Here is a 17,231-nt window from a genome sequence, read left to right on the forward strand (position 1 = left end):
TTTGGTTGTGGATGACGTTCCCCCCATGTGAGGTGCGTTGTTTGTGTACTCATCCGGGTCTCTGAGTCCTCCTAATCCTTCGACTGCCTCCACCGGCTATATGGCCATCACCCTCTCCTCCCAGGGCTGGTAGTGTACGGGTCTGCGGGAGGGCCCTCCTCCAGTGGCGTTGGCCTGGTTGTGTTCCTCCAGCATCTTGGCTCGGACCCTCCTCCGCAGATCGTACCACCTGGCTTGGCATTCCTGCCTGGTCCTTCTGGTGTCCCCAACAGCATTCACAGCATCGATGATGGTCTGCCACATGGCTGTTTTTGCTGACATGCTGGTGTTTCTGACCAATGTTCCAAAGAGCTGTGGCTCGACTCTGAGGATTTCATCGACTAGAACCTCCAACTCTCGGTTACTGAACTTTGGATTCTTGGTAGTGGGCATGGTGAGGGGTGTGGATGGTGGGGGGGGGTGTGGATGGTTGTGGGTGTGTGGGTGTGGTTGTGCAGGTGTGTGTGTGTGTGAATGTGATGAGGGGGTGTTTGTGAAGGTGGTTGTGTGAAGGTGTGCAAGTGTAAGGTGTGGTGTAGCTTGTAGTATGGTTCTGTGGTGTCTGGCAGCAGTGAGTCTGTTGCAAAGGCTCATGGTTTGTGTGTGTGGGCCCTTTTTATTGGTCCATGGGTGGGTGTGGCTGTGTTTGAAGTTTGGGTGGGTGTGTTATAAGGAGTGGTGGTGTTTTGGGCCTCTGTTTGTTTTTGGCAGTTGCAGGTCAGTGGATGTGTTTTTTTTAGTGTTTGTTGGCCATGTTTAGTGGCTTTGTGCCATTCTAATAGTGTATTCTTGTGTTGTTTTGTTTTGTCCTGGTTGTGTCTGTGCTTTTTGAGCGTGTGTACGGTGTGTACATGGGCCATTTGGTTGTACGGGGCTGTCCTTGTGTGTGGCTTGGTACGACTCGTACATGCGGTTGGGATGTTGGGGCCTGGGGTGCGCTCCGTACTTAGGAGGTTGTGCTGGGGGTGCGACTGGAACGTACTGGGGTGTACATAGACGGTGGTACGACACGTACAGGGGTGGGGGTGTACATAGACGGTGGTACGACACGTACAGGGGTGGGGGGTGTACATAGACGGTGGTACGACACGTACAGGGGTGGGGGTACGACTCGAACGTACTGGGGTGTACATTGACGGTGGTACGACACGTACAGGGGTGGGGGGGTGTACATAGACGGTGGTACGACACGTACAGGGGTGGGGGGTGTACATAGACGGTGGTACGACACGTACAGGGGTGGGGGGTGTACATAGACGGTGGTACGACACGTACAGGGGTGGGGGTACGACTCGAACGTACTGGGGTGTACATTGACGGTGGTACGACACGTACAGGGGTGGGGGGCTGTACATAGACGGTGGTACGACACGTACAGGGGTGGGGGGTGTACATAGAGGTGGTACGACACGTACAGGGGTGGGGGTACGACTCGAACGTACTGGGGTGTACATAGACGGTGGTACGACACGTACAGGGGTGGGGGTACGACTCAAACGTACTGGGGTGTAAATTGACGTTGGTACGACACATACAGGGGTGGGGGGGTGTACATAGACGGTGGTACGACACGTACAGGGGTGGGGGGGTGTACATAGACGGTGGTACGACACGTACAGGGGTGGGGGGTATACATAGACGGTGGTACGACACATACAGGGGTGGGGGGTGTACATAGACGGTGGTACGACACGTACAGGGGTGGGGGTACGACTCGAACGTACTGGGGTGTACATTGACGGTGGTACGACACGTACAGGGGTGGGGGGTGTACATAGACGGTGGTACGACACGTACAGGGGTGGGGGGTGTACATAGACGGTGGTACGACACGTACAGGGGTGGGGGTATGACTCGAACGTACTGGGGTGTACATTGACGGTGGTACGACACGTACAGGGGTGGGGGGGTGTACATAGACGGTGGTACGACACGTACAGGGGTGGGGGGTGTACATAGACGGTGGTACGACACGTACAGGGGTGGGGGTACGACTCGAACGTACTGGGGTGTACATAAACGGTGGTACGACACGTACAGGGGTGGGGCTACGACTCGAACGTACTGGGGTGTACATTGACGGTGGTACGACACGTACAGGGGTGGGGGGGTGTACATAGACGGTGGTACGACACGTACAGGGGTGGGGGGGTGTACATAGACGGTGGTACGACACGTACAGGGGTGGGGGGTGTACATAGACGGTGGTACGACACGTACAGGGGTGGGGGTATGACTCGAACGTACTGGGGTGTACATAGACAGTGGTACGACACGTACAGGGGTGGGGGTACGACTCGAACGTACTGGGGTGTACATTGACGGTGGTACGACACGTACAGGGGTGGGGGGTGTACATAGACGGTGGTACGACACGTACAGGGGTGGGGGGTGTACATAGACGGTGGTACGACACGTACATGGGTGGGGTGTGTACATAGACGGTGGTACGACACGTACAGGAGTGGGGGGTGTACATAGACGGTGGTACGACACGTACAGGGGTGGGGGGGTGTACATAGACGGTGGTACGACACGTACAGGGGTGGGGGGTGTACATAGACGGTGGTACGACACGTACAGGGGTGGGGGGTGTACATAGATGGTGGTACGACACGTACATGGGTGGGGGGTGTACATAGACGGTGGTACGACACGTACAGGGGTGGGGGTACGTCTCGAACGTACAGGGGTGTACATACACGGGTGGGGGTGTACATACACGGGGGGTACATGTCGGACGTACGGGGGCTGGGGGAGTGTTGGGCGCATATGCGGGCACATGTCTCCATGGTTGCTATGGGAGTTCGGTGCGGACGGTGTTTTTTCCATACGGTTGTTGCCTCGGACGCACGGGATGGATCGTGATTCCTCGGTCGGACTTCACCTTTCACATTTGTACGGTAAATCGTACGAGGACGTGTCGAACACATTTTCCGACCCGAGGACGTGTGGGGAAATATTCCCAATGCGGTTCGTATGGACTTTTTACCATGCGAATCGTGATTGCCAGTTCGTACGGCACTTGTACGATTCGTACGGTAAAAAGACCGGATACGAGTCGCACGGGGAAATTTTTTACCGGATCGTAATTGGCACCAAAGTATTAACAGCTAACACAAAAAGATGCCCAGTTATTGCCTGAAATGCACAATGTGTAGCAAGAAAACCAATGTTCCATCACGATTGCCATGCTCAACAATTATGTGATCCTAGGCAAGTGTTTTATTTTACTGACCTATCATTTTCTTTATCACCACATATGAGAGTACCTTCACACAGGTGAGTGCAGGATGTGCACTGTTTAAGAGCCACTTGTGTTTGACATAGTAGCCTACAATGTTGCTCCATTTATAATAAGAATCTGGGCCATTTTTAGGGTATACATGACAACTAACTTGGTTCCTAGATTACTAATGCCATTGTAGCCAGGGCAGGTGTGGGCAGTACTGTTTACAAGTTCATTTAAAAAAAACATCACTTTTAATCAATGCAGGGATCTAATCTGATGTAATAAGGTGAAACGCTTCCGCATGCTAAATTCACTTCATTGAATGTTGAAGACACCATAACATATTCTAACATGATGTTTGTTGCATGATTTACTTGCCAAATCTTTCCAGGACTTGGCTCATGCACAGGCTCTTACAGCCAAGCCAGACTCTTTGCTCGACTCTGGCTTGGATCTACCTGTTGGCTTACCTATGTCCATGGGCAACACATGTTGAAGGGGTCATGAGAGGCAGAGTCATGGAAAGCAGTCTGATAGTCAACTTTAAATCTTTAAAAAACAACTCTGTCACAAAGAAATTGGCAACAAGGAGAAATGTGACAGTAAAGCTATTCTGGTTTAACTGGTTACAAAGGCCACATTTTAAAATATCTTATGGGGTTAAAGCACCTACTGCAGAGATCTTTGTGTGCCGAGTGAACTTCAAATAATAATAATAATGGTAAGATAACTAAGGTGATTAATGCACGTGCTGGAGATATCTGTGTTTTGTCTGGTCACAGGTTTGGCTCAAAATAGCATAAAGGATTAATATGTCTCCTGCAAGCATATCATGCAACATGTAAATTACATATTTTCATTGTATGTAGAAGGGAAAGTGGGTTACTGATTTTAACACAGAGATCCTTTTGTTAATTGCAGTTCACAAATTATAATCCTTTTAATCTAGCACAGTGAGCTATGAAGGATGACGTGTGTCTCCTTCACAATTGAACCCTTATTCAGGTCTGCTGAAATTATGTGATGCTACACTTTCTGTATTTTACTCATAATTATAGATTTGCCTTGTTTGCCACATAATCCATTGTTTGCAGCAAAATCTGCAGATTTCAACAGCAAAATTTATTTCTAGCTCAAACTGATTAAAAAGTTAATAAAAGCATAGTGACACATAAAGCCACACAGTGGAAGGCCATTTGCAAAGGTTGACTGGTCACCTTTCTGTTGCTTATTTCTGTGTTTGACTGTCAAAGTGGTACTAATGAGTTGAAACCTTTGCCCAGATAATGTCAAAATGTGTATAAATTCCAAAATAATGAGGTAATACAAGTACTAGGTGTACTGCATTATGCTGCATAATCTGCCTTTTCTTGCCACATAATTTGTCTTTTCTTGCCACATAATTTAGTCAACCCTGCTGCACAATTTGAACTGTCCCTGCCGCATAATTCCAGTGGCCCTGTCAACATTGTTTTATGAAACACATACTGTATATTGATGTATACACTTGTATGATTTATTGTCAATGAAAAATGTGTGCTTGTGATGTAAATCGCTTTGACACCCTACACCAGGAGTACTACCATAAAATAATTCAATTTAAGTATTTAATTGCCACTTTTTTTATTCATGTAAATAGTCATACATATCAATGCATCTTAATTTCCAGTGCATACATATCTGTTTTATGTATGATTGAACAAAGTCAATAGCTTGCTTCCTAATTCTAGTTTCTGTTTAAGACTTAATTGAGGCCTATGAAGCTGTGCGCCTTTGTTTGCCATCCCTAGCTCTGGCATGTAGGTGATAGGCTCAAGCTGGCTCCCAGTCAGGATGCTACTGGAACCAAAGGAGGGCTTGATAGCCTTTTATATGAGGCTTTTGTCTGTGGCCCAGCTGGGGTTGAAAGTAAGAAAGCCCCTCTACTGCCTGCATGTTGCTGCTCAGAAGGGAAAGCAGATAAGGTGCCGGTGCTGCTGAATTTGCTCTTGTGTTGGAATATTACACTGTGACATGTTCAGCGTATTATATGAGGACCAACTTCTTGAAGGGGGGCGGAGTCCACCCAGTGAAAATAGTGGGTGGACGTCGTCCACCTGTGTGTACCCCCAACTTGTGCCCCCCATTTACTGATGAATTTGGGCTCCTGTGTCGTGATCTGCTTATCGGTTTGATTATAACTCTTTCTGGGTTGCAATGAATTGTACAACCTTTTTCTAGCAGGGTGTACAACATTGTTAGGAGAAACAAAGGCGTTTGCACTGACTCATATAATTGTGTTAATATGCAGAATGAACAAGTTACTTACCTTCGTAAATGCCTTTTCTGGTAGATAAGGTATCTGCCTGTGGATTCCTCACCTTTTGAATGACCCTAATGTGCAGCATTCCACAGAAACATTTCTCCATAGCTCTCCCACGTCAACGAGGACATCACAATATATCGGCTCTGCAAGCTACTCCGCTTGATGTCATCTGATCCATACGAGGACTTCGTCGGCATGCTGACAGTAGTTCCACCTATTTTTTCCATGCCTTCGAGGCGAACGGGTGAACCAGCAATATTTCCACAAGTATACATGGTACACAGTACAAAACATAGTAAGGAAATTATAACATGCAATAGAATTTCCAAATCAAACCATCCTCATGATTTAAATAGAAAACATTCATATGAAAGATATATACAATTATATTTTTGATATAAGCAGACAGGCAATGGCAAGGTGGGTGGGTGGGTCATTGAGGAATCCATAGGCAGATACTTTATCCACTAGAAAAAAAGTTCCCGAAAGTAGCTAACATTCTTGTCATGGATACATCTGCCTGAGGATTCCTTACCTTTTCAATAGAGTCCCCAAGCAGTCCTGCACTCAGAAGTGGGTGCCTGCCTCCCTATACCGCAACATCCTGTATCCTGTAACACAGAACGAACAAAATGGCCATCCCTTCTCACTTCCGAATCCAAGCAATAATGCTTAACAAAAGTGTGGAGGGAGGCCCAAGTTGCTGCTTTGCAGATATCAATCACTGGGACACCTCAAGCCAAAGCAGAAGATGAGGATTCAGCTCTGATAGAATGATCACGAATACCTTCAGGTGGCTCCTTCTTAGCCATAAAGTAGCAAATCTTGATGCACAGGATTATCCACTTGGATAAAGCTATTATGTGGACAGCTTGCCCTTCATCTTGCTCACATATCAGATGAACAGCTGGTCATCTAGTCTGAACTCTCTTGTTCTATCCAAGTAAAAGCTCACTGCCCTCTTGGGGTCCAAATGATGAAGTCTCTCCTCCTCCTTAGATGGATGTGTGGGAGGGTGATGTAAAAGGAGGCTTGGAGCTAAAAGCCTGAAATTCACTCCCCCTTCTAGCAGATGCAATTGCAACAAAAAATATAGTTTTGAAAATGAGACACCTTAACTGGCAACTATGCAAGGATTCAGAAGGTGAACCCATAAGAAACGTAAGAACAAGATCAAGATCCCACTAAGGCGTAATAAACGGAGTGAGAGGAAACCTATTAGTGAATCCCTTAATAAATCTCATAACTATAGGGGATTTAAAAAGTGAAGGCTAGTTCGGCAAACAAAGAAATGCCAACAAGGCATACAGGTAACCTTTAACTGTTGCAACCGTACAACCTTGCTGTGCCAAGAATAGCGCAAAACTTAAAACTTTAGACAAATGGGCTTTCAAAGGGTCAATTGACTTCTCTCCACACCGTTTAATGAATTTCGCCCACCTACCAGCATAGACAGTCTTGTTGGAGTGTCTTCTGGCTGATAAAATAACACCCACCACATCAGGAGGGAGAGAAAAAGAACTCAGGTTGCCTCATTCAAAATCCAGGCATGAAGGTGCAAGCTCTGGAGGTGGGGGTGTAGAACCTGTCTTGTGATTGCAAGAGGAGGTCTGCCCTGAGAGGGAGATGGAGCAGAAGGTCTGTGTATCACACCCTTCTATGCCAATCTGGGGCTATCATTGAGACTTGGACCCGGTCTTGGCAAATCTTCCTATGAACTTGAGCAATCAAGGGTATGGGGGTAATGCATAAAGAAGCTGGGAGCCCCAATCTAACTTCAACGCGCCACCCAATGCCCCCTGCATAGGATACTGGAGACTGCAGAACAACTGGCAGTGCACGTTCTCGAGAGTAGCAAACAGGTCCAACCAAGGAAACCCCCACATCTAAAAAATGTGATGTGCCACATCCATAAGGAGATGCCACTGCTAAATACTGCTGACTGAGACTGTCTGTACGTACATTCAAAACTCCAGCCAAGTGATTTGCAATGACGCAACTCTGATGGTTCTGAGCCCAGGACTAAAGTCGCACAGCTTCTCTGCAGAGGAGATCCAACCCTATTCCTCCCTGTTTATTGATATACCACATCACTACTGTTGTCTGTTAAGACCTGAACTGACTGATCACAAAGGGAAGGGAGGAAGGCCTTGAGAGCAAGATGTATCACCGGCGACTTCAAAAGATTGATGTGCAACAACCTTTCCTCTGGAGACCAAAGACCTTTGACTTCCAGATCCCCCAGATGAGCTCCCCACCCTAGAGTGGAGGCATCCATTATCCTTGTGGCACAGGGGAAGGTGGATGAAACAGCTTCCCTTGAGACAGGTTGCATGAAACATTCCACCGGAGATTTTAACCAACTCCTTGTGATCTACATTGTGTTGAAACCACTGCCTGCAAAGGCTTCACTGAAGAGTCCTCATATGTGAGCATGCATGGTTGACCTACAGAATGCAGGACGCAAACAGGCCTAGCAAGCACAAGACCTTCAGGACTGGAACAAACACTCCTTCCTGAAACAGTGGAATCATAGCCTAAATGTCCTGAATCTTCCGTGGAGGCAGGAAGGTATGACTCACTGTAGTGTCCAGTACTGCCCCTATGAGCAGGTTGTACTGAGGAGAGGGCTACGTTGTCAGCTGCAAATGGTGCAAAACCATCTCTGGCAACTTCGCTTTCATCAGCCAGTCATCTAGATATGGGAAGACTGGCATTGCCAACCTACTGAGATGTGCTGCCACCTCCGCCATCACCTTTGTGAAGACCCGAGCTGCGAAAGTAAAGCCGAACGGAGGACCCCAAACTGATAATGTTGAGACCCCACAATAAAACGAAGATACTTCTGATGCGACTTCAGAATGGGAATGTGAAAATACGTATCCTGTAAATCGATCAGTACAGTTCAGTTTTCCTTCTCCAGGCAAGGAGAACCTGTGTCAGGGTCAACATTTTGAATATTTCTTGTTTGAGGTAGGAATTCAAAATTCTAAGGTCGAGGATCAGCTATAAACAACCTTCCTTTTTGGGAATTAGGCAGTATCAGGAATAACACCCCTGACCCCTTTCCTGCTCTGGAACCAACTCTATTGTACCCTTTTGAAGCAGCAATTGCATCTCCTGCTGGAGAAGCAGAAGATGCTCCTTCGAACAAAGGCCTTGTCGGGGAGGAAAAGGAGGGGGAAACTACTGGAAGGGTAGGGCATACCCTTTCTCCACAATGCCTAAAACCCAGAGATCCAAAGTGAGGCAGAAAATAGACCTAACATGGCAGAGCTAGAGCTGCTTTCCTGCAACAATTGCTGTAGAGGAAGAGGAGGAGGAGGAGACATGCTGACTGGCAGAAAACCACGGACAAACTCTTCTCCTTTCCTTGTAGGTCTTATAAAGAGGATTTGTGCCCTGCTGCTGTTATTCCTGTCAACTTCTTCCCCAGAAGGATAGGTTCCTCGAAAATCCTCGACACTTGTGAGATTGTCTATAGTCCCTAGGCTGAAGCGCAGAATCAGCCTTGGCCTCAAACAAACGAGACCCATTGAATGGTAAGTCCAAAAGAGTAGCCCTGACATCCAGTGAAAAAGCCCGAACCCCTCAACCAGGCATGATGTCCAGTAGCCACAGAAAAACCCAAGGCTATTGCCACTGAGTCTGCAGTGTCCAGCCCTCATTGTACAACCTGGCGGGAAACCGCCTGTGCATCCGAGAACAGTTCAGAAGAAAGACCCTGAAGATCCGTTGGCAGCTTTGAGACAACTCTTTCGTGGACTCCTGCAAGGTATGAAAATAACGCCCCAATAGACAAGTAGTATTAGTAGACTTAAGGGCCATACTTCCAGAAGAAAAAATTATTTTTGACCTACTGCTCCATCCTTTTGGACTCTATGTATTTGCAGGCTTGGTAGCCGGGTCAGGGACTCTAATCTCCCGTCGTGCAGCTCCGTTGTTGCACCACTGCCCCAGCACCTCTCTGGTCTCAGGTAGGTGTTCGAGGCCCTCATCCTCCTGCCTGCGCCTCATCCCTGGTGGTCCAGTGAGAGAGCCTTGCTCTTCTGCTGGTCCGTTTTGCCTTTTTGTCTATTTGTGCCTTGTGCTTCTGCCTTTTTTGTCCTTGCACTTTGCCTTTTTGTCTGTTTGTGTCCATTTCTTTTACGGCTCATATTGTGCCGTCTTTTCTCTCTCCTCTTGCTGTTTTCCTGCTGCTTCTGCCCCTGTGGCCCCTCCTCCACTGCTGGTTGCCGCTCCCGCCTCCCAGCTGCTCTCCCTCCCCCTTACCTACTTTATGGTGGCCGCTGTGTGGCTGTGCTGCTGGCGCGCAAAAGTACACCACAGGGAAGCCCGTCTGCGCCCTCCATGACCTATCCGCGACCAGCACCAGGGACCCTGGTTCCCTGACCTCCCACCACTATGGCTCAACCGCCCTCCATGCACTGAACCCCGGAAAAAACATCAATTGCCAGCTGTCGACGCTACACACCACCCATTACCACTTCGCCTGCCGACACTGCCGCCAAACCTTCACCCACCTCCAGACCCCCATGGCTACTGCTCACACACCGGATACCAGCATGTCCAAACCCTTGAGCTGAATCCTCCTCAACGTATGCTCCCTGCACAGACATGCAGTAACAATCTGGGACCTCATCGACACCCTGTTGCCAGACGTCATCTTCCTCACATAAATCTGGACCAATGCCACCTCCACCGCCACCCTGACGTCGCCACCACCATCCCCAACTGATACAAGATCCACAGGAAGGACCGCAACAACCACCTGGGAGGAGGACTCGCCATCGCACACAAGAACTCCTTGGCCCCACGGAATATCTCCATTTTCAGATCCAGAACAACCCTACGTCGCATGCTCACCTCAGACCTCAGGAACCATGAACTACATTCGCTGCAACAATCACCCACCTCATTGCCCCCCACTCCAAAACCTCCATCGACTACGTGCTGCTTAGAGACCTGAACTTCCACCTTGACAACCTCTATGACCCCAACTTCACAGCCCTCCTGGACAACCTCAGCAACATCGGACTTCACCACCCCCACCCATAAGGCAGGACACACCCTTGACCCCATCTTCGCAGGAGGGAACAACATCCACTTCAGCCACACTATGCAACCCCTCTGGATGGACCCCCACTCTGTACACTTCTCCTTCCCTAAACCCACAACACACAAACCTAAACTATGCCCCAGCGCAGGAATTGGAGCAAGGTCAACGAAGAGCACCTCAACTCCACCCTCAGCCATGTCCCGCCACTACCGACGTCATCTCTGCAGTCCACAAACTCCAGAGATGGATCACCGAATGCACAGACAAGCTCGCCCCCCTCCGGAACTCCGACAAACAGCGCTCCATGAAAGCCACCTGGTTCATCACCAACCTCCAAGAATCCAGACGCACATACCGACGTCTCAAGAAAGTCTGGAGGAACAGCGAAACCCCGGAAGCATGGGCCAGCTACAAGAACGCCATGACAGAATACCACCAATGCATCAGATAAACCAAAAAGAACTTCATCCAGGATAAGATCGTCGCCAACTTCAGCAATGCCAAAGAACTCTTCGGCATCATACAGGAATTCACCAACCCCCAGCAAAGCCTCAGACATCACGCCCTTCCAGGGCCTCTGCAACAAACTCAGCTCCTACTTCCATCTCAAGATCAAGTCCCTCTCCGACAATTTCAATGAAAAAATACCAGACTCAGAAACCTCACCTCTCTCCAGCAATGGCAGCCAACCTACCATCTCCGCCTGGACCACGGTCAATACAGAAGACACTGCCACATTCACTCAGGAGCTTCCACGCAGACCTGCCTTCAGCACAACTTCTACAGAGCCACCGGCGCCATAGCACCCGAACTATGACACACCATCAACTCCACCTTCGAAACCGGCATGCTCCCTAAAGACTGGAAACATGCAGAAGTTAAGCCTCTCCTCAAGAAACACTCCACTGACCCGATGGGCCTAAAAAACTACAGCCCCATCTCTCTCCTCCCCTTCACAGCTAAAGTAACTGAGAAGATCATCAAAATCCAGCTCCCGAGCGTTATCTAAGCTAACTCCATCCTCGACTCCTCCCAATCCAGATTCCGCAGACTTTCTGGATGAGCAGCAGCTGCCTGAAGATCAAGTCAGAGAAGACAGAAGTCCTCGTCCTTGGACCCACCTCCTTCCCAATGGGACAATACCTGGTGGTCCACCACCCTCGGCAACTCCCCCAGACCCACGGACCATGCCCGCGATCTTAGCATCATTGTCGACTCATCCCTCACCATTACCGGACAGGTCAACGCCATCTCCTCTGTATGCTTCAACACCCTCTGCATCCTCCGCAAGACCTTCTAATGGATCCCCCGAATCCAGAAAGACCATCACCCACGCACTCATAACCAGCACACTGGACTACGGAAACACCCTCTGTGTTGGAATCAACAAAACCCTGCTCAGAAAACACCAGAACACCGCCACCAGACTCGTCCACGGCATCCCACGACAAGACCACATCAGCCAGCACCTACGAGACCTCCACTGGCTCCCCATCTAAAAGAGAGTAACCCTCAAGCTACTTACTCATGCCTACAAATCTCTCCACAACACCGCACTCCAGTACTTCAACGAAAGAGTCTCCTTCTACACTCCCTAGAGAAGCCTCCGCTCTGCCAAACTCGCACTTGCCAAAACCCTTGCATCCACAGAGCCAGAATGGGTGGAAGAGCCTACTCCTACATCGAAGGCTAAGACCTGAAACGAACTCCCGCTCAGCATCAGATGTTCCCCCACATTGCATGCCTTCAGGAGGAGCCTCAAGACCTGGCTCTTTGGGTAAGACGTAGCTGCACAATTCCCCCCCAGCGCCTTGAGACCCTCGCAGGTGAGTAGCATGCTTCACAATCCCCTGATTGATTGATTGAGAGTTGGTGGAGCCGGTAGGGGGATGAACTGGTGCCGGTTTGGATCCAGGTGGTGCCGGAGATGGCTCATTTAACAAAGGTTCACACCCTTCCTGCAATGGCAACAGCAGTCTCAGCACCGGTGGAGACCAGGCAAAAGGAGACGTAGGCATGAACAGCAAGAAAGGAGCCTGGTGGAAGTGAGGTAGAAAACCTCCAAGTGAATAGGCAAGCAGACCCATGGGGTCCGGTGGAACACCATATGGAGTAATGGCCCTTGCAAAAAGGCTAAACGTAGCATTGAGAAAGTTGGATGGATTCAAACCCATGGTCAGGAGGGATAGATATACCAGATCTTGGTTCGAGGGCTCTGGCGCCGTAAGAAGGACTAACAGATCGGTCTCCGGCTGTGAAGTCAGAGTCCTTGGCCCTGGTGCCGAAAGTGGAGACACAGGCTTGGGTGCTGGAGGTTGAGTGACAGGCTTCAGAGCCAGAGGAGGAGTGTTAGATCTCGTATAGGGAGACGAAGCAGGACACATCCTTGGAGACTGAGATATTTCATCTTTACGCCGAGGTCCTGGCTTCAGGGATAATGACTTTGGAGAATTGTCTTTAGATGAGTGACGCAGAGACCCATTGTGCTGATTATTCTTATACTTCCTCTTGGAAGATCTTGAAGTGTGACTTCAAACGAGGTTGAGATCTCCCAAGACTCCTCTTCTTATTAGCCCTAGCCATAAACAGCCTAGCCTCCATTTCCTTCAAAGCCTTAGGTTTCATCTGTGTACACCACGAACAAGCCTTGATGTCGTGGTCAGATGACAAACACCAGAGGCAATCCTTATGCGGGTCTGTAATAGACATTTGACCACTGCATTCCCTATATGGCTTAAAACATAAGTTCCTTGGAGGAGACAGCTTTAGACATCTACAAAGTTGCAGCAAGAGATACCAAAAAAATCTCCCAGAAACGGAGAGCCTGGCAAAAAACGTTACGTGCCGATGCCGCAGAAAAAAGGGTAATTACGTCAGCACGCCGATGAGGTCCTCTAATGGCCCTGATGATGTCACCCAGAGTAACGTGCAGAGCAGATGCATTGTGACGTCCTTGTCAACGTGAGAGAACTATGAAGAATCCAGATGCGGATGTATCCATCAGCACCTAACTATATAGTACTTTGTGGATGTGTGAATATTTGATACCAATGCTACATAATTGTGTTGTTTCCACTTTAAGACAAAGGAAGCATTAATGAAAATGGCTAGACAACAAGACCTGATAGTGTTCAGAGGATCTATGTTTGTCCCTTTAGAGGATGTTTCTGCCTTGCGACTTGCAAAGAGAAAATCCCTGTTCATTGTGGCAGATGTTTTGAGAGCTCGACAGATACTATATAGGTGGGGATACCTATTCAGACTACATTTTTGACCCAAAATCGAGCCAGTGTCTGTGCCCACCAGAGAAGAAGCAATGGAGATGCACAACTTGACAGGATATTCAGAGGCATTGAAAAAAAGCCAGAAGCCAATCAGGAAGAGTGCCCAGATTGGGGAAGACAGAAGCCCAGAAGTGTGAGGCCACACAAGGCGGACAAAAAAGCAATGACAGCTATCCCAATTGATCAAAGGGGATATAGATACCCCCTGATCTTAAGATGAGGGTTCAAATTGAAATCATACCTTCACCTGCCCAGAGTTTTGTGTAGGTAGACAGGCTTGCATCAACTCCAGAGGGGGGGAAACCTGCTGCAGAACTGGTTTTCCAGGAGGAGTTGCTCATTATACTGGGTACCCCCCTCTGGGATGTGTCCAGGGTTACTCACAGGGGAAGAAGGCTTGTGCCATCTCGGTTTAGAGTAGAGAGGGGTATCCTGGGATTGTTTAAGGACCAAACCCTAGGAAGTGATGAAATGTCAGCTGGGTTGCCTTGTGTGAACTCTTCCCGCTTTGGTAGCAAGTCCTCCCCTCTCACAAACGAGAAGGTGGCATGAAAGTCTCATCCCGGACCCACAGTCCTCAGACCACTACTGGACTGGAAAGAAGACCGAAGAAGGACTTCTCTGCTTCTTCCTGAACTCAGCAAAGAGAAGTTGCACCAAAAACTGGACTATACCTGCTGAACCAGAGGACCATAAATCAAGAGGACTGAGCCTATGGTGCCCACTTGTGGAAAAGTTGCTCACGTATGCCAGACCAGAACAAGGAACTCCAAGAATCAGTTGGCAGACTCCCTGTTTATACTACTGGGCGACAAAAGCTGATGAAAGGCTGCACTTGTGACAGCCCAACTTCCCCAGATTTCCTTCACTGCCCCTGGCGGCAAAACTGCCTGTTGGGAGATCAAGTCCTGACCTGCCCGAGGAGTATCCCTGAAACACTTGCCCATCGCCAAAATGGAACTTGGTCCTTCTGAAAGACAAAGACGTTCACCTGTGGATGACCACTGAAGACCGCTGTAATTAGAGACTAGTCAGCTAGTGGCAACTGGACCTCAAATGGACTTCTCTCTGACCTCAGGATATGATCTTCCACTCTGCCCCAGTGGACCCCTGAAGTTCAGGGACATTTAGGTACACTCACTGCATCTTTTCCTATGCTCCAGCATCTTTAGATTCCATGGCTTCTTCTCAGCATCCTGCATCCACCGCATCAGGACTTCTTGGCTGGAACCGGAAATCCACTTAAATCTTCTCTGAGAACTCTAAGACTGCTGGACACGACAAATAACTGTCTCCCTGGATCTAAATGGTCCCTGTGATTGGCTTCCAATCTGTTTTACCAGTCCAAGAGAGGATTTGTGGTTGTGCCAGCTGCTTGCTCAGGAATCTAGATGCCAATTACAAAGATTTATTAGAACTTAAAATAATGTACTTACCTTTGAAAAAAAATCATATCTTCAGTTCCCCTCAATAGATTATTGCCATGTTGGTACCTAATTTAAGATAAAATACACTTTATTTTTATAAATTGATGTTGGATTTTTATTTTGTCTTATATCTTGCTTACCTGTTGTTTGAGACTTCTAAATGCTTATTACTTGTTCCTTTGACTAAGACTGCTCTGTGTCACAGCTACCCAGGAATAAACTGGAGATATTGTTTAAGAAACCTAACTGGACCTCATAGAGATTGTGGCATTATTATATGGAGAAGTATTACAATCACACACCACATAAAAAATCAACTTTCCTGCTGTCTGGTTCATGCTTTCGTGACTAGCCTCAAAAACAGCCAAGTGTACCAAACACAAAGCAAATAATTAAAAAATAATGTTGTGATAGCACCTGACCCTCATACGTCATCGAGTGTTATTGGCGGTGTCCAATACTTGATGAAAGGCTCCTACATATACATGTGGTGGGAATGTGAACCAATCAATTTTTGGGAGGACGGTCAGGCTCTCTATTAAAAATATCAGTATCAAACTAAAAAGACCAACAAGTACTCCAACCCAGACTGCCAAACTTCTGGGGAGGTTGAAGTACCGGCTTCCCCAGCCCACCTGCCATATTACAAGACCTCTGTCATACTGGTGGGGCATTTTCACTGAAAAATGCACCTGTCAACACGAATGGGGAATCTTTGGTAGAAATGTAATTATAGGAGCACCATTACATTATATTTAATAACTGTGACCATCCTGTTCCTCAAACAACAAAACAATCAGTGTAGAAAGTCCTGTTTTAAATATGTATGCTCTCTGATGCATTATAGCTGGCAGCCCTCTTGTGGATGGTGCGCCTGCAACAGGTTTGTTACAGTAGAGTCAGTTAAGGCTCCACGGTCATAAACTACGGTTTACTGCAGATGTTCTGCTTTCACCAAACTCTCAAAGACCCCCTTATAATCCAACAAAGGGGTGTGTGTCAGCATAAAATCCTGTGATTTCAGGAAAAAGCACTAACTCTGGAGTGGAGAGGCCAGGGATGATATACTTACTTTACAGCACTTTCCTTATTGTGTAGAAATACCACCTTTCAAATCTCTTCTGGATTTAGCAGTACCTCCAGAAAACAGAGGTTTCTGGTCAACACTCTAAGCAGGTAGTTGAAGGAAATCTTTCTGTGTTATTGAGACATCAAAAGATATTACATTTGAGAATCTTGGCATGAATTGGGATTTCTCATCAATTAGAAAGCACGGAATTTAAAAGTCAAGATGAGCTGTAAAAGTATGATATTTGCTCAGAGTGCATATGTTCTGCTTTTTAGATTGATGTTCAATAATATGACCCCAGGGTAGAGTGATCAATTTTGATATTATCCCTCCGACTAAATGTGGATTGTAATACAATAAGTAAATCCGCTGTTGTTTTGTCTTCTTGCTCTACGTTTCTGCATTTAATTCGACCAATTCACAGCTGGCAGCTTGAAATCACACAATCAATTAAGTATGAATGATTCAGACAAAAGTAGTACCTTATACGTGCAGTGCTATGAAATGGCAAAATTATGGATTCAAGAATTATCTAAATTAAAAACAATTTTATTATTATTTTACAGCTAAAATATTCTTAATTAATTGGAATTACTAATTCTGCTAGTTTTGCTTTTAATATAATGGCATTACAATTGAAAATTGTTGGTAGCTTTTGATTTGCTGCCTAGAAGGAATTTTCAATTAGTTAATTTTTTTTAAAGAAAAATCAATTAAGGAATAAAAGCCTAGGTGTGCCTGCACTCTTATTTTCTTGACAGCACTTTTCTGGTTATCTGTCTCTGCTCCTGTCATACTGATCTTTTGGATTCACCG

At 47.4% G+C, this 17,231-nt stretch overlaps 1 protein-coding gene across 2 annotated transcripts in view; it reads left to right on the top strand.

The window, feature by feature from the left end:
- LOC146798598 (solute carrier family 22 member 6-A-like) overlaps nucleotides 1–17,231 on the top strand; it is a 536,863-nt gene that overhangs the window by 409,793 nt on the left and 109,839 nt on the right. The window lies entirely within an intron of this gene.

Source organism: Triturus cristatus, chromosome 9 (genome assembly GCF_964204655.1).
Source record: "Triturus cristatus chromosome 9, aTriCri1.1, whole genome shotgun sequence".
Lineage (NCBI taxonomy): Eukaryota > Metazoa > Chordata > Amphibia > Caudata > Salamandridae > Triturus > Triturus cristatus.